The sequence below is a fragment of the Nasonia vitripennis genome, chromosome 3, assembly GCF_009193385.2.
Source record: "Nasonia vitripennis strain AsymCx chromosome 3, Nvit_psr_1.1, whole genome shotgun sequence".
NCBI lineage: Eukaryota > Metazoa > Arthropoda > Insecta > Hymenoptera > Pteromalidae > Nasonia > Nasonia vitripennis.
In genome coordinates, this window is record NC_045759.1 from 5755861 (window position 1) to 5774212 (window position 18352).

Here is an 18352-nt window from a genome sequence, read left to right on the forward strand (position 1 = left end):
ACGAAAACGAAAAACCAGTTTGCAACCACTGTAAAAGCATCGATTTGATCACCGTGAAAAAGGCGTAACTCCTCCGCGTATACTCCTAGTAAAAATCCACGACTATTCCTATACCACAGTCCGCCGCGCGCGCAAACCTTAGCCAAACATAGAGCGCAAGCGTCGCGAGGGTCGAAGATTGCGCGCGCGCAAGAGCATCCAGAGGGAGAGAGAGCAGTAGCAGCCACCGACGCGGCTCAGTGCGAATCGCGTCGCGACGGCCTGCGCCTCGCGCTCTGAGTGTGTCGCTCTCTTCCGTCGGGGTTATATACTACCGCGCGGTGCTGCAGTGTTATAATATACAGATTTAAGGCATCGACCATGATTGTATTCTCATGTCACGATACCTGGTGATCCGGTTGAAGTTCTAAGTATCAGTGCGCGTGTCAACGGGGCTCGTGGGCTCAGGCTGATAGAGCGAATAACTCGAGATAATACGTAGCGTTGGTGCCGGTCGTGAGGTGAAGATCGATCTATCGATGCATCAGGAGTTGTGGTGAAAGCACGAGAGTTTGGTGCGCCGAAGCTTCTGCGGAATTCCCCGGAAGTGAAAGTTACCAGCCGCAGGCGAGACGTATTGTACGACGTGCGGCTCTCTGACCTTCTCTCTCTCACTCTCTCTGCTGCAGCGCATGGAATGGCCATCAGTTCACGGTGATTTTTTTCGCATATACTTTTTGTACATAGGCTGCTGGTCCGGTGTGTGCGATAAAACGACGACACACGATTCGATTCGGTTCGAATTACGCATTCGTTATGCGACATTTATTGGACGGGACTGGTAAAAAGACGCGGAATGTAAATGGGAAATTTGAATTCGAAGCGCTTTGATGTCATGCAAATTGCGGAAACGCCGAGCGCATCGCGATGGCCTATTATAATAAAATAAATGAACCCCAGAAGTATGCCATTAACCGTGGACTGTGTATAGTGAGCCGCGCGGGAGCTACGAAATTAATTTACTTTCTAATAATGACCCGTCCTGGTCCATTTTAAAGTGCGTCATAGCCCCCCCCCGGCCTTCGATTGACCTTCGCCTCCAGTTCTGACCGGGTTACACGTACGCCCCCCACTTCGACGGCAAGTCATCCGCATTATCCTCCCGCTGGCTGCACTATTTCAAATAGTTCCGCGTAAAATTCCATCCCAAGCAGCGCTGCATTTTTGCATCCGCGTCGGCGACGTTTTATAGCCCATCCACCGTATCAATCGCTCTGGTCCCTGCGTTTTATATGCACCCGTCGCGCTGCAGGTCGTCAGCCTCTCTCGTGGAATCGATAAGCGCGAGATGCGGGCTGTCTCCCTCTTTTTTCTGCTGTGTAAAGATATCGTTGGCCTCCGACACGGATTCTTTTCTGAAATAACGTTTTTTCAAGAATCCAGGAACAAGCGCGAGCCGAGTTGATTCTGCGGAAAGAAAATTCCTCATTCGCAAATGAGACTAGCGCCGAGCGACGAGCACGTCCTCTTTAATGCTCAGCCGTCAGTGTACCACTACTGTAAACTTTAAGCGGGAATTTTCTTTGGCTGTTTTTTCTGGAGCTGGCATTTTTAAAGCTGACGCTCGCACTGCTGAATTTTCATGTCCGTACATAAACGTATTGTGTGCCAGGGAGAGAGGCGAGTGCCTGTAAAACAATGCTGAGTCGCTGCGCGTAAGGACGGAATTTATTACTGCGCAAAGCATGTTTAGTTTACGAAAGGTGGCCTTATCGCAAAGCGCTTCGTTTGTTCTTCTAGCTTTGGTTGTAAACAAAGGAGGATAACCATTGGAAGTGTGCTTGTTGAGTGGACGAAACGAAGTTTGTATTGATACGCCGCTTATGTTACTGAGATGAAATTAATACCGAATGAAGTACTCGAGCGCTCGAGCGTTTTATGCAAAATAACCATTTCCCATGAAATCCGAGCGTTTATCGCGTGAAATTTCAACGCGTGTATACCTAAAAGCCGAGAAATGTATGTGGGTCCTGAACAAAGCCACTCAGTCATAACGGCTTACACACGCAAAACCAACGTCCCCAACCTATATAAACCGTTAAATCGTCGGGCGCATACACCCCCACGCGCGTCAAGTATAATCGTCGAATCAGTCGAAACGACTCCATCAGTCCTCATCATCCACTGGGCTGAAAAAAAATAAAAGGCTCCCGCGAATATCCTCGCGATCATTAGTTAAAGCTAATCTGCAAGAGAGTGCAAGCGAGTGAGCTATTCCGAAAAGTGCGCTTCGCTCGTACCTACTCCCCGGCGTATATATATATATATATAAACTCTCATGCATAAAAGAGTCGTTGGCCGTCACGCGCTTATCTTGAGAGATTGAAATATAAATCGGCGATACTTCACGGCGCGTGCGCTCGAGCGCGAGCCCGCGCGATAAATATGAATTATCCCATTAATCAGTCGCGGGGCTGCTGGCTCCGGAGCTTTTTTAATTTCGCGCCCGCGTTTTTTTTATTTTCACCGGCGGCCAATAATCCGGCCGAGCAAACACGCTGCTCGCGCGTGTGCCAGCAGTCGTGTTTGCGCGTCTCCTGATTATGTGTATGTAGATATGTACGAGCGAGGGATATGCGAAAATTACGCTTCTGACAGTTTGCGAATTTTCTGGGTTCGCGTCCGGCCAGTCCCATCCGATTAAGTGTTATGGACAGGCTATCGTTTGATGAAAGCGATTAGCCTGGATTCGCCGCGCTGATAAATTATCGCGCTATGGGTCTTGAAACGCAAAATTTACCGTCGACAATTCGGATTCGTTTTTTTTTTGTTTTAATTCGGATTCGTTTTTTTTTTCTTTTAATTCGGATGAGAAATCACTTACCGCGAAAAAAAGAGTGGAAAGCCCGAAAAATCCGAGCTCCTTCGTTCTCCGGTAAAAAGCCACTCAGAGCGGCGTAAAAGCCCCGCGAAATAGCCAGATTTCTCACGATCCCGATCGAGCCTTCGTACTTCATTCGTATATTAGGCCAATTCACCTGCTGCTGCAGCAGCAGAGCTGGAGTAGCCCTGGAGATTTATCGCGTCCGTATACGACGGCGGCCTAATCTCACGAGCAAATCACGGCCCGAAAGCTCATGCAGGTACTCGCGATTCTATCAGGGTCGCGCGAAGCTCCAACTCAAATATAACGCGACGTAGTTTTAGGAGAGTTGACTTTGGATGTTTATTGTGCGCCTTAGCGTGTGTGTGGCTGCCGCGAGGCTTAATCCTGCCTTTTGAAGTCTCTTTTGGGGCTCGAGTGCTCGGCACTTTACAGCTCGATGCTTTTGTAAGATATTCATTTGTTTTAGGCATGATATTGAAAATTAACGTTATAAAAGAAAGCATTTTCAAGAAACCCGTTTTTCCTCGACGGGCTTTGTAAAAACCATTCCAACCCGCATATTTATCAGTCTCTGGGCACGAAAAGGAGACGAATCCAGCGACAACAAAAGTCGCGTTCGCCCCCGATGTAACAAGCTCGGTATACGTACATACCTGCTACAGGGCGACCTATAAGGTCACGCCCGCGAGCGGATCTCGTTAATTAGCTTCGCTAATTTGTGCGCGCCGCGGCGGCGGATGTGAATAATTGCATTTTCACGCCCGCCACTCGCGGCTTCAGCTCCTGATAATGCCTCCCACTACAGAGTGCCGACCGGCGAGTTTTCATAATTCAGGATTAGTTTATAATCACGTCCTTTATGCTCTGCGCCCGCGCGGATAACAAACCGACAGCAGTCGACGCTGTATACCTCCGCTCTGAGGCTGTTCCGTCTACCTGTGTACACGTCGTCGTTGTATCGCGTTTCCCGGGGATGTATAATTAGATGCTGTGTTTCTTTCCCGAGAAACCACCTACTCGCGGCTTGTTGCTGCGAGAGGATTTTTACCGTATTAATTATTCTTACCCGTGTTCGTGTTGAGCTCGACTGAAATTACAACAGTTTTGCGCTGGATATTTTTAATATATTTGTATGCTGCTTGCGTTTTCGCGAAAAGTATATAATTTCACTGGTATGATATAAAGATAAATTAATATAGATGAGCGAATACCGGGAATACCGTGCCGAGATGATGAAGCAGGGATGATTATAATTTCTGCGCATTTTTGGAATCTTATCAAATTCTCGAGTAAATATTGAAAAATTCTTTAGTCGACTAATTTACATTAATTTCTCGCGTCGATAACTCTTTTCAAAGAAGCGAGCCCAAATGGCAGTCGATCGTTATACGCATGCAAAATGCTGCAAAGCTTCGTTTCGGTGGAAAACCGATAAAACTAGGAAAAAAAAATGTATCGCAGATGCGACAGGGATTTTTTTATTTAACGATCGCGAGAGCTGAAGCGCTGCCCATAACCATCCTGCCTCGTCGTTAAAATTTGTAACTTCATTTTACCGCCGAGCGTTCTAGACGTCGCGTCGCACTTTTTGCAACTGTCATTGCTAACGGGGCAGCCGTATACGTGTGCGCGTCGGGAGATCGTTACCGAGGCCTGTCAGATTTTAAAAAGTAAGTAAACGCCATTGCAACTGCTATTTTTTGGCTGCGCGACTGTATCGGCCAGAATAGTTTTTTCATCGACTTTTCTCTGTCAGTTGTGTCATACGCACGTCGTATCTTCGATTTTTCTGAAATCGATACTGATTTCTATAAGTACATTCTATCCCCGGCGATTTTTGGCAAATTGCCGGGACGCGTTATAATTTCCCGATTAATTTCGCGTTATCAGGACGATTAGACTGTACACCGCGACGGCGAAGCTTTTCCCATTACGCCAGGGATTTCGCGCTTATATGTTTTTTCCTCATTTTTCAGCTTGTTGCGATAAAACGGTCGAGCGTCAAAATGTTCATCGATCAGCCTCTGCGCCGTGCGCAGGATAATACATTTTCGTTAGCGGAGGGTTTTAGTGCGACGATAAGTAGGTTTGAGCACGGTATCGAGTAATTTTATACATATCGGCTTTTTTCGTATGCGTGCCAGCCATGAAAATACTTTTTCGGCTTTAAAAGGCTTTCCCGCGTAATATTATTTATATTGTTCAGTAGTAACGCGCGAGACTGATCAGACGCTGATGTATACCTAGTTGGAACAATTACTGACAACGTGTGCTCAACTAGGTTTTGCAGAGTTGCATGTTGATATTACATAATATATAAATGCTTAGTATTCGCGAGGCGGAAATTCATCAGCGAAGAAGTCGCCATCAAAATAATTAAAACTCGTCGATCGTAAAATCCCAACTCTCGCGAGTATACGGCGTAATCAAAGCCCGCGCGCGTCACCGAGGCTGCAACTTGCAAAAATTATACGTTACGCCGGTCGAGAAAAATGCAGATAGCACTTAAGCGTAACTGATATGCCTCTTAAAACGGCTGCGCCGTAATCTCGACGCTGCGGAGGGACGCGACTACCTGGCGGAAAAGGGGACAAAAAGTCGGCATACCTGCGCGACGACTCCAGCGGCGCTTGATAAAAACTCGCCTGGCATAAAATCGACGAAAAAGCTAACGGAAAATTTTTAATTACTTAGCTCATATCAGAGAGAGAGGGGGGCGGGGAGAGGGAGAGCATTAAGCCTATTCGACGTCGATGTCGATTCCATCAAAGGTTATTCTTTTTGATTTCGAAGCTCGCACCGCTCGTGGTTTATTAATATCTCATGAGGCTTTAACAGCTCGACCTAATCGAGCAATGCTTTGGACCGACCTCTGCTGCAGCCGATGGTCACACCAACTTGGTCCGCCGGCCGCGTTGTGTGCTGGTTTAATCGAACGCGTTGGGCTGGAGAGCTTTCGAATTTAATTTCGCAGACCAAGCGTTTGCTCAGCCCCTCACACGCACACTCGCGCGGCGCAGGGATCGCCTTTGTGAATATCAATGGCTCTGCGTTGCGACGTAGCTATCAGCTCTTCGGATGGGAGTAGGCGGTCATTCACGGTCTTTTTTTTCGGGGTATTTTTCGGTCGCCGCTGCGGTCGCTCTGGCAATTGTTGGTCTCGTTGTGGATTTCGGAGGAACGGGTTTAGAGGATTTATGGGGCGCATATAGTGGCTTGAAAATTGACAGGCTCAGCCTGCAGAGAGAATAGCGTCCTTTGCGTTTAATTATAAATTTCTCAGATCAATTATATACATCAAAATTTTAAATAACGTTGACAAACCTCGTTCCATGAAAGCTCCGCAACTGCACATCTTTATAGTTCTCTCAACTGGAACTGCCTTTCTCTCTCATTCCAGCTTCTCGGAATCCCTTGCCTGAGCTTTAATCTACTTTCTGTCGCGGTGGGCTCCTCGTCGATACAAGCCACTATTGCGCACCGCATCGATGTCACCTGCAGTTTGCAGCGCCCGCAAAACTCGTCAGTAGCGCCTCCCCTCTCTCTCTCTCTCTCTCTCTCTCTCTCTCTCTCTCTCTCCCTCTCGAACCCTTTGTACAGGAGAGCTGCAGACTTTCCCTGTACACTGCCTCACCACTAGCCTCGTACATACAGAGCGACCCTCGTCACTTTCGCGGTTTTAATACCGCAGAGAAAGCTCGCCGAGATAAAACTGCCAATGCTACTCGCCGCCGATCAATTTTCCCACTGATTAAAACAATCTTGGATCATCAGCGATACGTCCCGAGCAATCTGCAAACTCGATTTCAATGTGTTTTTCCGCATCCTGAATACAGTGCAGCGACAAGCGTATAGACGAGTCTCTCGACGAGCAAACGAACGCAAGGAGAGAGCCTCTAGAGCAGCGAAGCCTGCAACAGTAGTATACAGCATAGTAGTGTGGGGTCGCCGGCAGCGGCGTCGGCCACTCGAATGGCCCGATAACCCTGGCCAGCTTTCAAAGTGCCCCGTCGCGCTGCGGTCTTTGTGAGGGCCTATAAAAGGGCGAGCGTCGAGTTCTCGTGTCGTTTCAAGTGCCCCCTATCGGCTTAGTACGAAGAAGAGAGAGAGAGACGCCGCTGCTACGCCACTTTCAAGTTTAAGTAATGACGCCTGTCGCCGAAGACCTTAAAGTTGAGCTCACCAACTTGCCGCACTGGGAGAAGAGAGAGAGAGAGAGAGAGAGACTTGATTTTCGTCGTGGAATGGTACTCCGGATGTAAGACGCGCCGGAGATGGACCGTGACACGCGAGACTCTGTACTCCTCGAGCTTTGCTCGGTTTAGTATAGTATAAAGCTTCGGAGTATAAGTTTCGGGCTGCTAGACGGGGGAATTGAAATCGGCGAGTGAAGCGGTTTCTGGTGTAATGCCTCGCTAAGGAGGTACCGGTATATCGCGAGAGAATGAATTTCAACGTTTACGAATTCAGTGGTCTGGAACAATCGAGCGCGCGAAACGACGAAGCAATCGCGTCTCTCATTGTTTCAAAATATCCCAGTTGTAACGAGGAACATCCGGCTCCGCGTTCAGCATCTCCATTGCGCCAGAGAAGCCGCAGGACTAGGTCGCTGACAACGTCGTCGGCGACGCGAACGAATCAGCTGCTCTATACTCATGCTCGTTAAATCTAAATGTCATTAACACCCCTACTGGCTTCTCGTTCTCTCTCTTGCTCTCCTTCCCACTTATTGCATTATCATTGCGTCTCTCCCACGCAATAGCCCGGACCGCTTTCATTTCTCCACCTACTATTCCTCGCTCTCTCTCCAGCTTCCTCTTTATTATATCGAAGACATTCACCTCGCTATTAAAGATAACTCCGCAAGCGCTGCTGCTGCTAGCAAGATCAGTCGATTCTCTCTCTCTCTCTCTCTCTCTCTCTCTCTCTCTCTCTCTCTCTCTCTTTTCTCTTTTTCGTCCCCGAGCTGCTCTCCCTCGCTCTTGGCTCCGTCTGCCCGTTTATAATAATAAAGCGATTTCCCTCGTAATTACTGGGCTCTATTTAATGTCGCGCGTGCGCTATCTCGACGGGATGGCAATTGTATAGTATATAACCTTTTTTCGAGCGATTTAATTTTATGATAATGCCCGAGCGCGCGATGCCAGTAGTCAATTGCGCTATATCGCGCGGACGGAATTATTCCGTCGATGGAGTAACGCATCGGCGATTTATCGCTGCTTCGAATATACCTCGAGTTGTGACGTTGAAACGTAACGACGCGCTTTTAGCTCCGTAATTTTTAGCTGTTCTCGTTGCTCGCGTTCATAACGAATATATTCGCGGAATGAAATCTGGAATTAATAAAGCCTCGATTAATAAGTATACGACGGCGGCGCGCGGGAGATTACATTCATTATACGAGCAGTCGCTAACACCCCAACGCTAACATCTATGCGAGCTTTGTTCAACGAGGCTTCCTTGATATTGTTTCTCGCGCGCGTTCACCTGGTGTGCATCGGATGCGTTTATTTTAATGAAAGCGCGCGCAACCGCTATTAAAACGCCAAGGCGGAAAATAAGCCGCGCAACAAAGTGCCGGGTAAAGGAAGCTTAATGAAAGAATAACGAATTTTCCGATTCGACCAGTTGAACGTCCCTCTCTTTTCATCCGAGTCGTCGAGACAGCATTTTTCGAGATTCGAACGAGTGTATTTACGAGCCTCGACCGAACGTTGTAGCTTTCGAAGAAGCGGAATATCAAGTGCTCTCGTATGATTCTGGAGTTTTGATAAAATTCATCCGTTGGAAATGGAAGTGCGAGCGCGCTGGCAATCCAGGCGAATTAACATGCGCGCACGTATTATTGCGCAAATAACGCGGGTCGAGTTTTAAAAACGTCGGATTAATTTACACAGCGTGTACGATGTTGAAGCTCGGCGAAACGAGTATAGCGTTACAGAGTACTATACGTCAAAAGGAATGCGTAAACAGACGATGCTCGTATTTTTACGCAAAAATTACGTGCGCGCAGTCAAAATTAAAAGCGCAGAGAACGTCCCGTATTCAGTTGCCGGCGAGTATGAGCATAATTCGAAAAAGCTCTACAGAATAAGTTCAACGTTTTCAAAATCAAGACCGATGCCAACATTCACTTACGAGCTTACTCCCATCGTTTCTCTTTTTTTTCCCGGCTAGCGAAACCATTACTAACCGCCCACCGAACCCAATTCTTCTTCCTCGATTTCAATCCACAGCGGCGCCTGTGTGTTCTCTCTATCCTCAACGCAACGCTCTTCATCTTCCCTCTTGCTCTTTCTCACTAATTCCAATCTACTCCAGCCTGATTCCGGCCGGGCTTTTTCCGAAGCCCTTTAGCGCTTATTTATCTCTGTCTCGTTAAACGCGTCGTCTGCCCTTTCCTCCGCCCCCTCTTTCCAGACTCGGTTGATAGAGAGGGGAGAGAGAGCACGAAAAGGGTTGAGCAGGCAGGCAGGCAATTCAAGAGTCCGCTCGCGACGGCTAAATCTAATTTAACCGGCGGCGGCTTGGAGTAGGATTTGCACGACCGCGGCGACGCGATCGCACGCCGCCGACATTTAAAGTAGCCCTGCGCGCGACAAGACGCACTGCTGCTGCCGCACACGTGTGTTCTTTTAAAGCAGTGCCAGCAGGCTTGCCTCGAGGAGCTGAAAATTATGCATATTTTTTTAGCAACTTTTGAATACGATTTTGAAATGTTTTCGAGAATTATAGAGTTACCGAGCTCATTGTGCATTCGAGTGGATCCGGAAAATTTCGAGAGCCGCGTCGGAAAAATATGACGAGCTAATTAATAATTCACGTGCGGAGAGAGGAGCCCAATGCAATAGCCGGATTCTCATTAAGAACGCGAGAGTGCAATTTGCCGGTAGCGACGACTGCGCTCCGAATTCACTCGTCGACGTCGTCGTCGTCAACGTCGGCTGTCGGCCGCGCGTCTCTCGACTCATTTGCATATATGGACGCGCGCTGCCACTGAATTCAATCATACCAAGCCGGCCTCGTCGTCGCGTCTTCAAACTCGATTATGCCTAGTTTTTCGCTTCTGCTCTTCTTTGTTTTTCCCGCGTCATATTCCTTCTGACATGAGCGCGTATAGTATTTCCATCGCGAAATATTGTTTGGTCAAAGTGACGAATCACTCAGCCGACTCGTGTAATTTCGACGGGAGGGAAAGCTTTGAAAATCGATAGCCGACCCGCGCGATGACGTTGCTCGCGTGTTTGGAAAATACGGTTCGGCTTCATTTGCCACTTGCGCGCTGCAATCGAGCTCGCGGGTCTCGTTGAAGGTGAAATACTCGCCGGGAATGTTTTAAAGAGCGAATAAAAAGCCATTTTTAGTATGCTTTTTTTGCGCGCGTCATCGCAGCTGCGTTGAGAAGGACGTGGCTCTTGAATGTTTTGCTTCGGGAGCATCGAATATTTGACATTGTTCACGAGTCTTATAGCGGAGGTTTCCGTACTTTTCGTCGAAGCCTCTTATACGTCGACATTTATTTAGTACCACGTCCCTGCGGAGACCAACAAAAATGAGTTCGTTAGCCGGAGTTCATTCATATTCGAAGATAATCCTTCCTAAGGCTGCGATACTTACGTTCGCTCATTACCATCCTTTAATTAAATAATCCCGTAGGATTAGCCTCCTCTATAGAGATTTCGTCGGACTATGAATATTTTTCCCGTCATTTTTTTTTCTGCGAGCACTACAATTTTGAATTATGTACGCATTTAAAATTATCTTAGTGCTTTTAAAATGCAAAAATTCATATTCGCGCTTAAAAAATCAACTGACTTTTATTTCAACTGAATCTCGTGCACTGAGTGAACTGTGAAAAACTGTTTGTTTACAACAATACAGAACGCTCAAACCACTTGAACAGAATTTTCCGAAAATTATTAAACGCCAAGAGCTTTCGAACACCAATTAGCCGTCGCATTTGCATCACACGCTTCAAAACTCTCCACGAATTTGTCGCCTCAAAAAACAGCTTATAACAATCAACATAATTCATCGAATTCAATATAACACGGAAACTTCAAAAGACCGAAGCCACACACGCGGTAAACAAACTTCTCTCGTCCCGCGACTCAATCCACCGGCTCACCTAATGAATTTCACCGGATCGTCCAATATAACGGAAACGCGCGAGCGAGCGAGAGAGAGAGAGAGAGAGAGAGAGAGAGAGAGAGAGAGAGAGAGAGAGCTCGAAGTTCGAATCCCAGAAAGGTAAACGTCTCTCCGCGCGATCGTTGAACTCCCTCGATTTAGCCGCAGAAAAGAGAGCGAGCGCCGGAACAAACTTGCAAAAATGGAAGAGAAATCGAGGAACTATAGAGTAAGACGAGGAAAAAAGTACGCCCGCACGATGGTATATAGTCGCGTGACTGATCCCCAGCGCACGCGAGGCGAACAGAGACATCGAAGCGCATTGTCGCGCCGACCCCCCTTTTCTAGGTTCTATATAGGAGTAGTAACTATAGTATATACCCTACGTGATTGACGCGTCGCCGTCGTCGTCGTACGCGACCCTTCGCTCGCTTCGCCTCCAATTACATCATCTTTCGGCTGATGGAGACGCGCGCGGGGATTCGATGCTACTGCGTCGGTAGCGTATTTTTTTCGCCCACGATGATGCGAGGGGATTTTCTCTCTCGTTGCTAGTCGGCGATGAGATTCTACTGACGTGTTCGTTTTTAGAGGGCCTACGAGGGGCTGGTTTTATTAGCCGTGTGTACGAACGAAATTAGCTGTTCAAATGTTTGACGAGCTATAGGTTGAAGGGCATGTATATGCTATGCGCATATGTTGAGCTTCATTCAGAGATTATCACTCAGTCGGCGTATTAGGAGCACGTGTTTTAATGAACATTAATAAGAGAAAACTGTATCTACGAATCTCTATACAAGCTCAGCATGTTTACCTCTACGCGCCTTATTCCAGCCCGGCGTATAACGATATCTCAGACGCTGTGTGTACGTGTGGGTGTACGCGATGCTCTCACTGCGATAACAATGCGGGGCGGGCTGGGGAAGGAAAAAAGCCAATATCACGGCGCTATTGTATTCCAAGCTCCGGCGGCTCTCTTACACGGGAGCAAAAAGCTGCGCGCAAGATCTCTCTCCATCTCGTCGTGTCCCGATAACGATGTAGCGACATCAGCGTCACAGGATTGAATTAGCGTCTCGTTATCGGCGCCAGTAGCTCCTGATGTATACAATATCAGCCTCGCGAAATATTCCCAAGAAAAGTCCCGTGTTACACCATAGACCCGCGCATATTCGCCCGAACGAATATCAAGCGCGAACAACGAGGTGGCTCAGGCGCGTGCCGACGGATCATACACGCGTAGGTATACCTATACACACACATAGAGAGAGAGAGAGAGAGAGAGAGAGAGAGAGAGAGAGAGAGAGAGAGAGAGAGAGAGAGACGCGCGCGGCTGAGCACAAAAGGCTCCCGTCGTCGAGGCGCACTCGAGTGATGAATGTTTGGCGCGCGCGGCATTGTGGACCGCACTGGACCGTGCCGCTGACAACCTGGACCGCTGCGTATGTGTGTGTGCACGCCTCGATTGAGCTCCAGGGTGCATCAGCACCTTCGTCCTTGCGGACGATGTTTGCTCGGATTTTCACCGACTGCTAAGGTTAAGAACCTGATTTGCGAGAGGATTCACCTATTACTCGTGTGTTAGCTTGTAGTACGTATAGCCAGGGTGTCTCTCCGTACACTACGCGTCGGCTCATATAGTCGTGCTACAGCGTTTATAAGCAAATTGCTCGTAGGCTATACAACGCCGCTCATCGTGGACACGTGTATTACGTGCATACATGCCGTGGATTATCGGTAAGCGTGTGTGCTCGATATCGAACGGTATTGTTCATCACGATGTTAAGTACCTTCGGGTGAAAGAACTCGGACGCTTTCCATCATCGAGATTCAGCTTAAGGAAGACGCGCAACTCCGCTTCTTTTTAAATCAAGCCGCGCACTCGGTGCACACATTCCGCCTCTATATAATGCAAGTTCGGGATTACGCTTTTGCCTTCGGGAAGTACTGCCACCTTCTTACCAATGCACGTCGTCAGCTTCTCGTTTTTCCATCAGCAGGCGAGCTTTTCTCGTTTAGCCGACGCTTCCGGGAATATAAGCTCGCATCTTCATCGCGCTCGTGCGCAGACTACCCCCCAAGAAGGATGATTACATTTGCGATGGTTTTTCGAGCTTTGAGACTGCGTCTTACTTTAATTTTGATGAGTTTAATCTCTCGAGTCGCGTGTGCGTTACGTCGGTCGTCGTTTGATCTCGTTTTTTTGTTTGGAAGGGGCTCGAACCCTAAATTAGGTTAGTCAGAGGAGGATATGAGACGCGTCAGATGACCCAGATTGAGAGGGAAGATATACCGTTGATAATAGAGATTACGATAGGCTCTCGATTCGGGGTATCGGTCGAGAACAAATGGGTTTGCGGCCGCTTTTTAAATTACGATATATCGATTAGTATTCGACCAGAACGATGATGCGGGTGTACAGACACTACTTTAGGAAAAAAAAACCTCATCTCAACCCCGATTACTATCTCCCTCGCGTATTTATCGATCCGCAACAGTCGGACGCTGCGTCGCGCCTCGGCGTCGCTCTCTGTGTATAGTGTCTATAGCATCTACACACCAGCCGGCCGTCCCAGTCCATCTATAGACATACACACGTGCGGCCGGAGCTTCGATTTTACGGCAATCGATGATTTACGAGGCCGAATTCCCCGCAGCGCGCCCCGGAGTCATCGTCCTCTGCGGGGCCGGAATTTTATAAATGCTCTCGCGCACAGCCCCGGAATTTCCGCGCCTCGAGATCAAGACGTTATGGCCTGCGCGGAATTTCGTGCGGTGTGTGTGGAGTCGAGGAAGAACAAAAAAAGAGAGAGACTCCGCGCGCAGGTATTTGAAAATTAAGATTTCGCGAATTCTTTCCGCGGAGAAATTTCGCGAGGTTATGAAATTTTCGATAATTTATGCAGGAGGAGAGTACGTGGTCGTCGGGTTGAATCATTCGTTGTTTCGATTAGAAATTGATACTCCAGAGATTTTCCTTTTTAATGGAACGCGACGCTCTGGACGACTGCGAAGCTCGGAATGCTTTTGAGATAGAAAATTCATTCATTTTTAACTCAAAGCTATGCGAGCTTCATAGCGCAGATTCTGTATTCAAAGTCGCTGGATCACGAGTGTTCGTTATTTTTAAAAGGATCCAATTACCTTTCATCGGAAATGTACTCTCTCCTTTTGCTCTTGTCTCGTAGTTACATTTTTTTTCAACCTTTGCGCTCTTGTCTTTTATAGAATGATAATCATCTCCCCCATTAGCCCACGCTAATAACGCACTGTCTTATGTTCCAGGTGAGTACGCGCCGTAAACGGCTCGTCCCGCAGTCGAGACGGAGATTTAAGCCGTTCAGTAAGTATCTCGACGATCAATCACACAAGTCCTCCCAACCCATACAGTCACGATTTATTAGCATAAACAAATATTATTTACGCGTACACGTCCCGCCTAATGCATTCGCAAACAGAAACAATCCCATCAAAAGCCCGTTCGTCTCATTTTTCCCTTCGTCGCGGCGAAAGCAAGATAAATAGGCTCTCGACGTGAATTACTGAATTTCGAAGGGAGCTTCGCCTTTTTCTCCGATTCCCGCGCTGGAAATGAAAAGTCGCGACGGCTGTGTCAGTCTCTCTCTCTCTCTCTCTCTCTCTCTCTCTCTCTCTCTCTCTCTCTCTCTCTCTCTCTCTCTCTCGTTTCTTTTTTTTTGCCCCGTCTCTTGCGGCTGACACGGAAGATGCTCGGTGCAGAAAATCCATCCGAAATAGCAGCGCTAATTAGGTTGCCTAATTTCGCGAACATTGCGTATAAGCGTTCTCCATCGTCTCCCCGCCCCCCCCCCTCTTGCACGAGGGTGGATCTCCTCGAGACGAGACATAAAATAATGCGGGCGAAAGATAAAGCAGAGCGCGCGAGCGTCTAATGGAAGCTATACTGTGTGGTCCCCCCTGCGCGTCGATTTCTTCTCTCTCTCTCTCTCTCTCGAAAAGTCGAGGATCGAACTTGTTCTCCCCCTGGTATTCAGAATACGGGATTGTGGGATCCGTGAAATCGCCTGGCTTTGATCTCCGCCGCTTCCGAGCGAGAGATTTCCAGTATGTAGTGGCTCTGATTGAGCGTCGCCGGCGCGGTTTGCATATCCCGTCGTTCCTCGGATTGTACTTCCACGCGCGAAAGGCGTCGCTGCGCCTTTGAGTGGTCTTTTTCGATTTCCGACATCAGGGGCTTGACGTATTTTGTAATGGGATGTGTTTTGAAAGGCATACAACCGAGGGCTTCGTCGCGGCATGGGTCTGGAAAATCGAATCTGAAATTGGCTCCATTATGCCAGGCCGGCGACGAGTGCGTGTACATCTCTCCCGAGTTCAATTCGAAAAATTTTCCACGGGTCTCGAACTTTTCGTCTGGTTCGCGTTTGCGAGGAAGAAGAACAAAAATCACTTATACCCCCTACGGGTTAATGATCGACAAAAAGTTCGAGGCAAGTCCCTCCGTAACAACTGCCGTCGACTCTTCCCCTCCCGAAGAAGAAGCTATATATAGTGAGCGCTCCAGAATCCACCAAAAACGTAACTAACCCCATTTAATCAAGCCCTCCGACTAATTATTTCGCGTGCATACTTCTCGAAGGATCTTCCCCAGCGCAAATAGAATACATCCAGACGCCGCTAATGTGCGCTCCCTCTCTCGCTGCGAAATATAAGACACACACACACACATACACAGCGCACGTCCTTCGTTTGTATTCCGCGTCGAATTTCCATCACGGAGGAGGCGAGGAAAAGGTATATATAGCGGTGGCGCGTTCGCTCGTTTCTCATTAAGTGGAGCTGGAAGGACGGAGAGAGAGAGAGAGAGAGAGGGAGAGAGAGAGAGCGAGAGCGAGATGACGTAGGGAATGAAGAATGGCTCGGCGCTGCTGTTGCCGTTGGCTCAGTTGACGCTGCGCCGCGATAACAAATCGTAATCTCACTCTTTCGCTCTGTTAGTATTTGAGGCAGACGAGGCTCGTAAATTCGCCGGTGGGGGACGACGAGGAATCATATAACTCTATCGGCGCGACTGCGCGCGTGCGTGTGTTTATGCTTTACGCTACCGCGCGATACCAAGCATGCGAGAGTTTCCTTTTCATTAATTAGCTTTTTTGAGTTTAATTTTTTATCCGAGAGAGCTGCGCCAGAAAGAGAGAACCATAGAAACGGAAGAACCGAGAGTGAAGAGGCGCGCGGAACGAAAGAGAATGAAAGAGAAAGACAAAGAGGCCGCTCGCATATAAAGGCAGTACGATAACACTAGAGCTTTATTTGCAGCGTGAGTTATTCTGCAAAGCAGCTTATCATTCCACGCTGAAACGAGTGTCGAGATCTTCCCATACATATTACACAATGTAAAAATCCGGCCTTACACCGGTTAATGCTCCGCGCGCGGGATGGATTTTAATTCGTTAAATACCCCTTATTCCGTTCGCACACGCGTCCGATGTAATAATAAAACGCTTGGCAAGCTCACTCGAGCTTTGTTTACGGTTCTCGCTCGACGTTCTCATTAAAAACGTAAACAAAAAGAGAGAGAAGGTGCCGACTGGGAAAAAAATAACGACGCAAAGTTGGACGCTCTCGCGGAGCGGGTCGTCGTGCCAAATCGCGATAAACACGTATACACTAACTATATACGGAGTAAAATCTTCGCGTGCGATTCATGGCATTCGATTATAGCGCAGCTCGCATGCGCGCAAATGCAAATGATCCCCCCGTCGCCAGTGCGAAGGCTGAACTTTGCGCGAGTTTCGACCTTCGCTTATCCTCTATCTCTCTCTATCTCTCGGAGTCGCGCACGAGTTTCTCGATCTTGCAATTAGTTGCGCGTATATTGTTGCCTCGCGCGCGCTGTTTATACGCTCGCAAGTTTCGCTATTTATTAGGCAGGCTTCATCAATCTCGCCTGCTTTTCGCTTTTCTTGCGATAGCGAGCTTTTAAAGCGTGAACCGAACTTGCGCGCGTCTTCGAACTTTATTAGCATTTCTCGCTCCGCTTTTGTCGCTGTTTTCGTTCCTCTTACTCCATTGTTCGACCGACTTTTCCGGGGAAACGAGTTTTATACCCGTCACGTCCGACCGAATATTGGCTCGTACTACTCTGATCCTATCTCTTGGACGGAAGCGACCGCGCGTTGTGGAAGCGTTCCGCGCGACATCGTTCAAAGATAATGATCATAACCGGCGAGCTCGTGCATAATATTCGCGAGACTTCAAAGCGCGACGGGCTATTTATATTGAAACGCTTTCAAAGTTTCGCTTTCATCTCGCTGCGCCGCCGAGAGAGAGAGAGAGAGAGAGAGAGAGAGAGAGAGAGAGAGAGAGAGAGAGAGAGAGAGAGAGGGAACGTCTCCCTCATCTCCCCGGACTGCTGTACAACGAAGAAGCGAGGAGCGGCCCAGACCGGGGCAATTATATAAACTGCCTCATCTTCCCCAATTAGCTCATCGCCTCAATTATCAACGCCCGGCGCGCGACTGGCTCTGTTTAATTTTTCCGGCAGCTCGCTGGCCTACTACCCTCCTCGACTGCTTTTTGTTCTCTGTCTCTCGCTCTCTTTTCTCTCTTTTTCTCTCTTTCTCGGAGAGACTTGGCGCGCGCTTGCGAGCGAGCGAGATCAAAAAGTCGAGGCTTTGTGCGCAACTATTTCGCCTTTCGGCAAACACACGCCGCGCTGCAGCGCCGGCTTTGTTTCTCCCACGGCCTTTGGCCTTGTTAGCTCACTCTCTCTTTGCGATTTCTGTGCTATCGAGAGCGCGTATAACCTATCACACACTGGCTCTCGACGTTTGCGTAGGCAGATGCGTTCGGCTATTAGGCGCTGGATTCTTGGGGATCGTTAGTTTGTTTATCGAACGTTTTTGCGTCGACTCTGTGGAAAGCAGCTCGCAGGAATCGATTATACACGCGTTGCGTGGGGCGAAAGGTTGCTATTCTGCTGGAATTAATTTTAATTAAACGAAGGAGAATCCAAGTTTGAGAGAGCTTGCTGAACCGTATGGACCGGAATAAAAAGTTCCCCCGGGCTTCCTTTGTTTACTTATACAAAGTTTAATTGTTTCTACTTTGGCTCGGGTTATCCCGATCGTTGTTCCCACGAATTCAGGCTCTTTCTCCGAGAATCTTTTTGGGCAGCGCTTCCTCAACGTTCTAAAGAATTTACTTTCGATAAAATCATACTCGATCCGAAATCAGAATCCACCTCATCGTTATCAACGTCACTTCACCGTTGAAACTTCATTAATCCGACGAAAAACACTTGAGCAAACGGCGTAACGTCTCCAAGAGCGACGACGAGTGCAATAGTAGTAACTCCAAGAAGATTCCTATCTT

At 48.2% G+C, this 18352-nt stretch overlaps 1 protein-coding gene across 2 annotated transcripts in view; it reads left to right on the top strand.

Moving 5' to 3' along the window:
* The first annotated feature begins 238 nt into the window (after window positions 1-238).
* The window catches only part of LOC100679318, a 166412-nt gene continuing 148298 nt past the window's right edge, over window positions 239-18352 (top strand). Inside the window, exons 1-2 of one of the 2 annotated variants that reach the window (XM_016984241.2) lie at window positions 252-693; window positions 14282-14339. The gene's annotated coding sequence lies outside the window, so the exon portion shown is untranslated. Of the gene's footprint in view, window positions 694-14281; window positions 14340-18352 lie in introns of both variants that reach the window. The other variant, XM_016984242.3, reaches the window with a different exon arrangement.